Here is a 12,599-nt window from a genome sequence, read left to right on the forward strand (position 1 = left end):
ACCACAAAATATTGATTTTTGTCGACACTAGGACTCAAGATGACTATCGACTAAAGATCGGCAGTGGGCGATAGAGCCGTGGTGATCGTGGTTAAATAAATTTCATGAATGAAATTAAAAATGAAAGAGGGACAGACTGGGAGTGCAGGCAAGAGGAAAACCCGGTCAGGCGAACTCATCATGCAACGCGACCGTTGGCTGAGAAGAAGAGGAGGAAGAGAAAAAACCCAGCGCGTAGCCTGTCTATGTTTCACAATGACTCAGCATCAGCTGAGATGATTATAATCTGGCTGGTTGGCATGACGTCAATCTAATGTTTGTTGGCACTCGTACTCAAGATGATTATCGACTCGAGATCAGCACTGGGCGGAAGAGACATCGTGGTAGTGGTGGTCGTCGTGAAGTTGGGGAGTGGTATTGTAGTGGTGAGCGCGCTGCGCTACTGACCCGACAGAGACCCAGTTCGATTCCCACTCACGGCCACCAACACCAAATGAGTACCTGCTGTTGTGATGTGTAAAACATCGCCACTGGGGCGACAAGGGCGGGCGGTGTGCTTGCCACGCATTTCCTTGTGTGCCTTGCCGGCCTTCATAGTTGCTCGATAAGGTTATGTGGGGGATCTTTGTCTTTGTTTCTGTGTCACTGTATGTGTGTATGTGTCACTATGTTTTCGCCTTCCCATTCATCAGGAACGTTCCCCGTCATAGGTGCTTAATTCTTGAGAGACTGATGGTAATGCCCCACCTCTTAGTGGCATGCTCCAGGTTCAGCAGCAGAACCTCAAACTCATTATTAGATTGAGCAGCAACTACCAGATCATCAGCGTACATATAATATGGTTAACCATTTGGATGCCATCCTTTGACCACACCCGGGCATCGTTTATCCTTCTATTGTTCTGTAACAGATAGATATTCCACTGGTACCGGCATGGAAGGCTTCTCGAACTACGTGGTCGAAGATTATGTAAAATAATGTGTACGCCGCATGGGAAGATGCGAAATAGATAATGCTTGATGAGTGGAGGTGTACATATTACGTTGAAGATTATTTAATGTGGACATGGAATTGGTGGACAGGTGTTTCAGAGATAAGAGAGCTGATGCTAGCATCGTTGAGAGCCGCGGTTCAAATCCAAGTCTCAGCTGTCTTTGATTAATCCCGCTATTCACGTGCAGTAAGTTGATGATCCCAGTCCGATCACCAATGGACTCTGCAGCAAAAAAGAAAACATAAACGTTGATTTTGTACTGAATTTGACCAAATTCAAAGTCTGAGAATTAAAATATTCGGTTTGACTCATGCATCGAACGTGACTGTCAATGGCAGGGTCTGTGGAAAAGCGTTTCTGCCCACTTAGTCTATGAGCCCTGCAGACCAGACATTTCACTTATCTGAAAGAACTGATGCGGCATAGTTTAGCAGTTAAAATGTCATTGTTGTGGCCAATACTATTGGATTATCCGATAACCACGACATTAGTGGATTATCAAGTGATTCGCTCTTATGGAGTACACAAATAACCCAGTTACGACTAACGTTTTGCTACTACCCTCGAGGGGTACCAATTCTGCTACTGGCCCATGGACTGTGTGGAACTGTGGTTGTTTGAAGAGATCTCAGAAGTAGCTCTGTGATGTCTGTTTATAAGGGTTCTTTAAAAAAAACTAAGGACAGCGAAATTGACCGAGAGGAGGCCCATGACCGGTTCAGATAATCGTCACTGGTGTTGGTGGGCGTGAGCGGGAATAGAACTGGGGTCTCGGCCGGGTTCGTAGTGCAGTACGCTAACCACTGCGCCACCACGCCCCACATCCACACACATGCACACACAAACGTCTGCACACACTGTATAACGGGGGATAACGTTTTGATTATGTAATTTTATTGTAGGATTACAGATTTACCTCTTGATCACAAAGTCACCCAAAAGCATTGTAATGCAATTATAAATGAAAATCACGTGTAAATCTTGTCTAATAACATGCCATTAGATTCGTCTTCAATTGCAGAGATATATCCGTCAACTTTTTCGAGGCCTGTGTGAATTTCACAACATCATTGGAGGCAATTCCACGGTGACGGGATTCGAATAGATACGTTGAGTAGCACACGTGCACAAGCGTTATCATTAATGTACACTGCGCTAATTTTAAAAAAATGATTTTGCTACCAATATTATGATTCATAATTAGGCTTTTGGATTGGGTCGTCGTGTACCCTTCTCATGACCCAGACCAGAAAGTGTTTTAACTCGAGATCTAAGCTCCTGTTGACCACCTGATGATGCTGGATGTGATCTCTAGTGAGTAATCGCTCGAGATCTGAGCTCCTGTTAACCCCCTGGCGATGCTGGAAACACGCTGTTACCAGAAGTGTTGATTGCCCCGGTTGTCGAGTCAAAAAACGTATCGGCAGCCGAAGGATGGAACACTCATGGAAAGGATGTTCACGGTGGATATGAGTGCCGGTGTTAGATCGGACTGTTAGAAGCTAGCTTTTTTTTAGGAGGAAAATCTATGAATAACCAATGATGATAATGATGATGGTGGTGGTAAGGACGATGATCTACAACGTATCTCACACTTGTTACGCCATCACCGTGGATTTGTCCCACGCGCGAGCGCCTGACGTCTTAAGCGGGGAATTCACAAATGAAATGAAGTTGCATATGACAACCAATGTCATTCCACTTGCCATCGGGATATATATTCACACAGTCCTCATCGCCACCCCAACTATTGGGTTCACCCGGAGCAAAGTTTCTATACGACCCGAGCCTGGATCCATCCGAGAACACGAAATTATTTTCAAGCTGAATGTCATTCAGGCCAATGAAAGCGCGGTCGCCTCTAACGACCTGCTGGATTCTAGCATTCTGAATGGCGTTCTTGGGCATGGCCAGGACACCGCCGTGATTTGCGCACTGCTGCCTGGCACTGTGATAGTTGGATCGATTGGTGAACAGCCGGTAGATCTTGTCTGAGCGTCACCATGAAGAGTGGCCAGGAGAAACCAGGATTCCGTCATCGCCGTCGTGTAGGAGGGGTGGGGAGGAGGGCAGAGAGAGACGTCAGCGGTGTAGAAGACATGCAACTGGAAATCACTTGTAACACTCTGTTCGTACGTCTGTCTGTAACATTCAACGTATATGCTATGGAGAAAGGGCCATTGTCCGCATTAACTGTCGACTGTCCTTGTAATGCCACACGGTGCTCTTCGCAAACGGTTCAAGTTTAATTTTTTAATTTTTTGGTAATGAGGGGTCACAGATTTTCGCAAAAGAAGATTAAAAATTGTATGGCAATTTGATACCAATAAAAAATAAATTGTACCGAATTGATCAAATGATTCCCCACAGCAACTTGAATGCAAAACTAAGCAGAGTCGAAAGCAACGTCGCCAAAAACCCTTCCTGCGTAGCGAATCGATGACGTCAATGCCTGTGACGTGATGCCGCCAAGAGTCGTGTCACCATCAATTGCCGGCATCTTGTTCTGCGGCTTTCATCGTTAACCATCGTCGGTAATTGTTTAAACACATCTGAAAATCGTTGCCTGACCCAAGGGTATGTTAGATTTGTATTAATTGATCATAACGCCACGAATTCAACCGTGTATTTTTGTTGTTGGCCAGTGTCAGTAACTTGGCAGTTATCGTTTCCAATGTTATATGTCCTCTTGAATCGTGGTGGTAAAGTATGGCCTACCAAGCACCATAGCCAATATGGGGTGTAACAGAAGTTTTCACCCAGCAGTGGAAGGCAAAGTTCCGTAAAAATTTGTATATACATATATAGGCTTCTACGATCACTATTATGATTCATAATTAGTTTGGATTGGATTGTCGTGTCAATTGCGACATTATAGGGTCAATCGTGACAATGTCAATTGTGACATTACAGCTGCGCGATCTAACCTCCCACGCTACATGTTGGTTAATTATGAATCAAAATCGCTGTAAACAATAGTTTATATTTCTCCACACCGGGGGAGAGGGGGGGCAGGGAAGACTTTGCAGGGGTGCGCATTTACCCGTTCATCGACTGCGTTACCTCTCACTCACTTTTTGGCAGGTGCTGCCTGGTTCCCTTGAGTGAGTCGATCTGCGACTGGAGTGAGGCGAACTGTGCATTGAAGTTGCAGTTGCACGGGGCTCCTGGTAAAGAAACGCATGCCGCTTCAGTAATTTCCTTTTTATTTTTTAAAGGTGCATTTACATGCACATATTTCAATGCGCCGCCGTGTATAGAAAGCAGGAAATGAAGAGAACCTGCAGGGTAAACAGCCAGAACTAGGCCAGTTTGAAGAGGTTGGTTTTCAAGACAGACTTCAAAATACATCTAACGATACTGATTATGTTCGGAGCAATAGCAAATCGTTCCAAAGCCTGGGAGCTGCACATTGGCAAACGCCCCATCACTCCAGGAAGAGTGCCTTGATCTCAAAGTCCTTAGAAGAAGTTCGATCCGAAGGTCTCAGGGACTTCGTTTGAGAATCAACGTGGATGAGTTCCTGCAGATAGTGTGGGGCTAACCCGTAAAAAGCGGTGTAGGTCATCAGCAAGATCATATAGTCGAATTGGTACTTGACTTGTCGCCAATATAAAGACAAGAGAGCATGTGTGTGATGTGCTTGCGAAACGGTGTTGCGTGTAAGCACTCTGGCAGCTGCGTTATAACATTCTTACCCGCCCCAACTGGACATGTGTGAAAAATAGCTTTATAGCTCATCGGATTCCGAACAGTAACTCATTAAAGTAATGGCATCGGATTACGCGTCGCACTCCACTTGATGATCACGCTATCAGCGTCACAGCACCGAGATAGAAACGATCCACTTATTATCTTTCAAAAGGCCTGTAGAAGCATGCATCGCAGAGCTATTTCTCAGTTCCCTTAAAGCAAAACTTTCCCTAATGGCCCTGCAACAAAGAATACTGTTCATTGCATGCATAACTTTCATTTTATTATTATTATCTGAATTAAGAACCAATCTATTGTGATGGGTTTTTCGTGGTATGCAATCATTTGGAGTGGAAGATGGCAGCCTTCACACGGTCCACTCAGTTGAGTGAGAAATCACGACGAATGCCATTGACATGGCGACTGAACCTCGATCATCGATCTCTCCAGTCTCTAGAGCAACAACACAAGCCAAGCCAACGGCCCTCTTCAGGGCCAAACAGCATGCCACGTAGGCCCTGGGACATCTCCTGGGCGAAGTACGAGTATCTAGCTAACATAATGAACACCCACGTAACATTTATGTACTGACGCTCCAAGAAAACCACGTCTTGAATACCCCCTACATGCCATTTGCTACCAAATCCATGGATACAACCTCACGACGAGCCATTACCACCCGAAATATGGCCTGGCCACATCCGTGAAGAACACCATCACAGCGTGCTATGCCTTCCCAACAACTGAAAAATATGCCACCCACACAACCAGCATCAAGATAGAGTAACTGCACATCACCAACGTGTACAAAGCCCTGACCCAATTACTTAAAATGGCTAAAGTCAGCGCTCCCAAGTGCACCAATTCCAGCCCTATACATTGGCGACTTTAACAGCCCCTAAACAATGTGGGACCATGCAGTAAATCGCGCCGACGGTGGAGACCTCACCGACTGGATGTCTGCCGAAGATCTGCACATGATTTCGATCCCAAGCAGCAAACAACTTTCCACTCTGCTTGCTGGCAATGCGATTTAAATCCTGTCTCCCCAAAAGTCAAAATAGGCCCATCATCAACCACATGGGCATCGAAATCTCCATAATTCTGTCAAAACGATTACCAAGGTGGAACCTGGTCAAAACTAACCGGCACTACTGTGAGGATGGTGTATAAAAGAGTAGTGAGTCGAATTCCAACGACACCAGAATGGTATCACCTTTTTGTTGACCTCCTTACTGCAGCTGCATCTGGAATGAATCCACTCCCTGCTGGACAAAAGAGACGCAGGACCAACTCCAACAGTACATCAAATCGAGCAGTCCACAGGTTGGAAGGGCCTGCTAGAGACTTCACACACAGCTAGCATGCCTGGGCCCTACTGTGACATCTGGGAGCTGCTAAAAGAATACCAGACCGGAAGAGTCCTGCCCAAATATATAGCCTCCAAACTAGTGGCAAACAGAACAGGACCGCTCAAGAAAACATCAAGCAAGAGATCCATCGTAAATTACATCAGACATTGCCCTCAATTTCTTCACAAGACCCTACCACCATCACCACAGAGGAAGTGAGGGAAGGTCTGCCTGAAATTACGAAAGGTAAGGCTGCTGGAAGAGATGGTATTCCCCCAGAATGCCTTCATCACTTAGGCCCTGGAGCACACCAAAGGCTGGAAAACATGAATACCAAAAGCATTCAAACTGGATGCATGCCAAAAACATGTTGTAAGGCAATGGTGATTGCAATACCCAAAACGGGAAAGCCAATTGATGACCCGGGAATCTATAGGCCATTATCGTGTCTGTTGCATGACCTTTAAACTCTTGGAACGTATCATCCTGTGGCGAATCAGTCTCCTCGTTGAGCCGGTCATCACTGAAGAACAAGCGAGATTCCGGCCTGAACATAGCTACTGTGACAAAGTCTTGGTCTTTGTGATGCACATCGAGGCCCAATTCCAAAAGAAATCAAAGACCGGCACAGCCTTTGTGAACTTGCCATCAGCCTACGGCACAATCTGAATTAAGGATTTGATGTTGAAGCTCGCAAGGACCATTTATTGCCATGAAACAATATGCCTGATATGGACAATGCTGATAAATAGGCAACTGCGTGCTTATTTGGGTGACAAAGCCAGCTCACGCTGGTTCCTCAACAATAGATTGCCACAAGGTTCAGTACTCACACCAACTCTCTTCAGTGTCTACACTAGTGTAGTAGGTTCCAGGAAACTTGGACGACGTAGTTGGAGGCACACTTATTTATTAAGCACAAAGTACATAACAGGCCGAGATGTACAACACTCGAAGAGGTATCGGCCCCTTCACCCGTCTAACAGGGAGATCTACAATCTATGTCACAGCTAGCCTACTCCTAGGTCCTCCACTGCAGGGCTAGGGGAGGCTAGCTAACCCATCTCTGGTTAAGCTGGGATTACGGCACCCTGAGTCCCCAGACCGGCTCTTACAAGAGCATCGGCTCTGGGCTCTTGGGGCCAAGCCACTGGCTTGCCCTGGTCGGTCCTGAGAAGGACAGCGATCCAGGGGAGTCCCAGGGCCTATCTAGCAGGTCTTCTTGCTTCGCTGGTTAAGGCTGAACACTGAACCCCGAGCCCTCCGGCTCACCGCCTTACATAGCAACTCCCCCACTGAGGGGTGGGGCCGTGGGGGATCCCAGCGCCGTGTTAGCCCCCCAGGCTAAACGGTGCAGACGTGGATGTAAGCACCTCTCGGCGTACGGGCATAACCACGCCCAGTGTGTTTGTTTTCCCTCCGTAACACCTCTACACTAGTGACATGTTACCAAGCAGATGACGCAAATTTTAAAATACGGATGGCTTTGCCCTGGCAACTCAAACAGCCACTTTTAACGATATCGAATCTTATTCTGAACTAAGACATAATCACCTCTCATCAAGATGGATTTCATCTTGATAATAAGATCGCCAAACACAGTCTGACAGTGACCTTCTGTGGCAACACTGTGCGACACTACCCCACTCTAACCTCTCCCGGAGTGAAGCTGGACCACACACTAACAATCCATGACCACCTGCAAAACGGTAGTCGCCAAGACCATAAAAGGGTCAAATTGGCTAAGAAACTGGCAAGCATAAGCTAGGGAGCGTCAGCACCATTACTACGGACATCAATTATGGCCTTTGTGCACTCCGTAGCTGAATACTCGGCAGCAGTATGGAGCAGAAGCAGTCACACTCGACTTGTTGATGTAGTTTATCACTGGAACCCTCAAGATGACCCCAACACCCTGGCTGCCCGTACTATGACACATCTCTCCCCCACCCATCCGCCGCAACGCTGCAACCCGCCGATAAATCGTGCGAATCTAGGAAAACAGTCACCTTTCCATTCTTAAGGATCTCAATAACGTCCCACGTCATTGCTTGAAGTTAAGCAAGCACCTTTGAACCCATGCACTTAACTTTCAACAATGCTAGTTCAACCCCGATGAAGCTTGGAGAGATTAATGGAGTTCAAAATAACTCACAAACAACGCAGAAGATCCCTGGGTTTGGTTTTCCACGGGGCTCATGACCCAGCCTAAGCTATGTATGCAAAAACCATTGCAGATGCGGACACCTGATGCACAAATGAAAAATTTAACATTCTCCAGTGTGCGACTGTGGGTATCCAGAACAGACCAATACAACATACAATGTCCGATCCACATATATGATGGAGACATCACAGGGAAGCAATCCGCTGCTCCTGATGCAGTTGTCCGACTTGACAACCTGAATGTTGAATTGTAGTTGTTGCTCCGCATACACATCAGCAGCCATACCAAAGCAGAAGATTCGAAATTGGGCTAAAACCAATTGATTCACTACATTCGAGCACCCAGTTTACGTAGCTAACTGGATTTGAACGCATATCCCTAGTGATGCCAGCTCAGCACTCTGACGTCTGAGCCACGTGCTCACATTGTAGGTTTTAATTTAATCAGCTGTAGGTGGGATGTGGATGCCTGATTTAATTAAACCCTCGACAAGGATTGAAAACTACCACCTTTACATTTTGTAAATCAGTCACATCTGTCACAAGGACGCGCATCAAAATAAGCACCTGCATGAGAACTGGGACCGGAAGTCGGCATCAAGGACAGCTGGATGAACTCACCTACCCACACACTCACTCACTCACCTACTCACCTACTGACTCACCTACTCACCCACCCACTCACCTACTCACCTACTCACTTACTGGCTCACCTACTCATCCACCTACTCAGCTACTCGCCCACCCACTCACCTACTCACCCACCCACTCAACTACTCACGTTCCCACTCACTCACCTACTCACCGACCCACTCACTCACTCACTGACTCACGTTACCACTCACTCACCTACTCACCCACTCTCCTACTTAGCAGTCCATCTGCCTGGAAATCACCTACACACTCACTCACCTACTCAACCCGCCCACTCACCTACTCAGTGGTCTATCGGCCTGTAACTCACTGCCACTGCACGATGTTCGAAACTCTTCACAGATATTGAACATGCCAGACAGAGCTTGCGATGTATGAAGACTGCACACTCGGTATAACCTGGGTTATAAGAATTGGCGCGTTTATAAATGCACGTAATTGCTTAAATGTACGTTAAATAAAATACATGAGAATCATGGCTGAGCGAATGAAGCCTTTTCAGCTCAGTGGATTAAGAACGGCTGGGATTATGCATGTACAGTGGGTAATAATTGACGGGGAACTTCTTGTGAGGCAACACGATATTTATTTGGTTCTATTATACAAGGTCCCTAACACAAAGGGGTAGCGGCCCCTTTACCCGATACCTGGAGAGGTATGGCCTCCGGACTGCACGGACCCTAGCACTGGGAATCCCGGTAACCTTCCGTCCTCTGACTGGGGTCCTAGGAGAGGCTATGCTGACCCGACCGTACCAGGTCTTCGGGTCCTGACCATTTGCCTCACTGAGCTCCGGCCCTTAGAAGGACGGCAGAGCTTGGGGTCCAGGGTCCTAACTTCAGCCCAGGTCTTCAGTCTTCGTCTTGGAGATGACTGAGCCAGACCCTTGAGAGGTCCGGCTTATATACTGGTTCGTGGCTTGCTCCACCCTAGCCACACCTCCCTTCCAGAACTTTCTGGAAGGTGCATTATCCCCCGGTCCCCCCTTTCGGGGTCCAGGGAATGTGTCCCAGGATCCGCTTCCCATGGATTGTCGTTGGCCCTTTGGGCAATGGTCATTAACACTGGCGTGATAGCGCTTCCGCCCCCTATTGACGAGAAGGAGGAGCTACCAGCCAACAGAGTGGTGAGTGCCGAGTAACCCCCTACACATGTATATGTATTTTAATTTTGCTATCAATACAGGAGCGCTGGAAGCTTCGGTTTGGTACAGTGCCACGTGTAGTCTCAGCACTGCCCCTAGACCCAACACTGCCCATATACTCAACACTACCCAGAGACTCAACATTGCCCCCTCCTTAACCTCGTGCTGTTCCTCTCTCTAGCGTTACCTCTTCTACACTGCCCATTCTCTCCCCCATCCTCGCCACCTCCACTCCTTCCCGTCCCTCCCCTACCCAAATCCTGCACGCCCACCATCATATTTCATCCCTTGCACGCTCCTACCATCTAAAGTCATTCTGTTCTGTTTCACTGTTTTGTAAGCTATGTGAGTGAAGGCACTCCATATGTAAATACAGACAACTCGGTGGGATTGTCCTACCAGGTGGTCCAGGCGGGCCTTGCACCCCAGGTATCCCAGGAATTCCTTGGTCTCCTTTCTCTCCAGCCACACCTAGACGGACAAAGACAAAGATCCCCCATGTAGCCTTAACAAACTGTTGGGGCAAGTGCTGTTAGCGAGTAGCAGAAACCATGATGGCTGGCACGGCACACAAGGGGGTGGTTTGCCAGTACCATGCCTGGCCGCCTTTGTCTCCCCATTGGCGATGTTTACTACACACCGCAGCAGGTACTCGTTTTAGGCTGAACCAACCTAGGGGAGACCCAAGACCGATTCAGATGTTCGTCACTGGTGTTGGCTATGAGCGAGAATGGAACTCGGTTTGCCAGGTTCGTAACACAAGGCGCTAACCACTGCACTACCGCTCCCCATGGACACATTTTGGGGAGACGTCGTGTTTATTTTATTGTCCTTCCCCCGCCCCTCCGATTAGCCCGGTCGGCGACGTACCGTGCAAAAGAAGTTCAAAATACATACACTATACACTACACTACGATACGCTCCACTGTCCACTACATTATACAGTACACTATTATATACTACCCTAATATACACTACACTAAACACTACACTATATACTGCATTATACCCTACTATATACTGAACTACTATGCACTATATTCTTTAGGTCTTTTGGTAAAGTCACGTACCGAAAGACCCAAAGAATCACGTAGATAGGTTCATAGAAAATGAAATAATTATTTGAACCTATCTATTTTGATTTGCAGTCACAAAAGCTTTAAGTCAATATTTACTATATATTACATTACTATACACTACATTACTTTATAATACACTATGCACTGCATTACTGTACACTACACGACTGTACACTGCACTACTATGCACTACACTACCATACATTACTACATTACTATACACTATACACTACACGAGTTCATCATCCGTACGCACGTATTAAGGATCTCAGACACTCCTTTGTGCCTCTGCCTTTTGCCTCCCGTTGCCACGGTGGCTCGGAGATGTTAACCACCTCCTCTGGTGTACAGGAGGTCGTGGATTCGATCCCGACCCGGACACCTGCTCTATATTTGGAGTTTGCGGGTTCTGCCCATGGGCGCGTGGATTTTTCTGTGGGTCCTCCGGTGTTTCGCTCGACATTCAGAATTACAATCACGCGTTTAGAGCACTCATTTGCTATACATGTCCACGTTGAGCAATCATTTTTGATAGCCAGGTCGTTTCTGAAAAAGAGCTGTATAGTTCAGTGAGCTTTACCTGCTTAAACTAAAATATAGTTTAGTTTAACCTGTAATGGTTGGCACCACGATGTACTTGTCGGAGCAGAGTTTCTTGTTGGCCTTTTCCAGCGGGCCCACGGAGGAGAGGGCTCCGGTGGCAGCCACGAAGCCGAAGAGGATGGCGGCGGCGAGTCGGACGAGGATTGCCATCGTCATCTCTCCAGAGTCAAATCTGTGACTGCCGAGAAGAACAAAAACCCATCATCACCCGACAAGTTTCCCCTCTCCCTACGCACTGCGCGGGCCATGGGGATTATCTCTCCGTAAATATGTCTATGTGTGTAAGGTGAACATCTTTCGCACCGTACGTACCCAATTGCGCTAATCGGAGGCGCTCTTTCGTGTTCCACAACGGCCGCTTCTCCAGTGATGACAATCCGATGGCGCGTGCTACATTTTTTATAGTCAAAATATTTGAATCAATTTGAATAATTTTCCATGGCGGGGCGGGGGGAGGGGTTAAATTTGTAATGATTTTCATAAAGGCGGCCGATTCATGCAAATTCAGTCACACCTCGAGATTTTTATTTATCTCGCGCGATGAGGGCAAAAAGAGACAAACAGAAAAAGAAAAAAACGCATTTTATATGATTGCTGTTGAAAAAAGAAAGCAAAATTAAACCCCGCACCTTGAGATGTGGCGCTGTGTGTGTGTGGTCGTTGCACGGGGCGATGGCTCAGCGGTTAGGGCCCTGGGCTGCGCTAGGAACGCGGCAGAGACCCAAGTTCGAGTCCCGCTGACAGTTCCACATGCAGAATCAACATCACGCCTTTATAGTGTTTGGCCTTTATAGTGTTTGGCCGCTATAAATGTCCACATCGTGATGGTAGATATAATTTGTTAAAGTTAGGTCAATCGAAGTTTCTCGTCATGGATTTTGCATGTTGGCAGCTCTTTTTACTTATTTTGCATG

General features: G+C 47.1%; 1 pseudogene; it reads right to left on the bottom strand.

Annotated features, from left to right (window-relative positions):
* Window positions 1-1,898: 1,898 nt before the first annotated feature.
* Window positions 1,899-11,933, bottom strand: LOC133348239 (collectin-10-like; annotated as a pseudogene).
* Between the last annotated feature and the right edge of the window lie 666 nt (window positions 11,934-12,599).

The sequence above is a fragment of the Lethenteron reissneri genome, chromosome 27 (assembly GCF_015708825.2).
Source record: "Lethenteron reissneri isolate LAM-NWPU_2019-01 chromosome 27, ASM1570882v1, whole genome shotgun sequence".
Lineage (NCBI taxonomy): Eukaryota > Metazoa > Chordata > Hyperoartia > Petromyzontiformes > Petromyzontidae > Lethenteron > Lethenteron reissneri.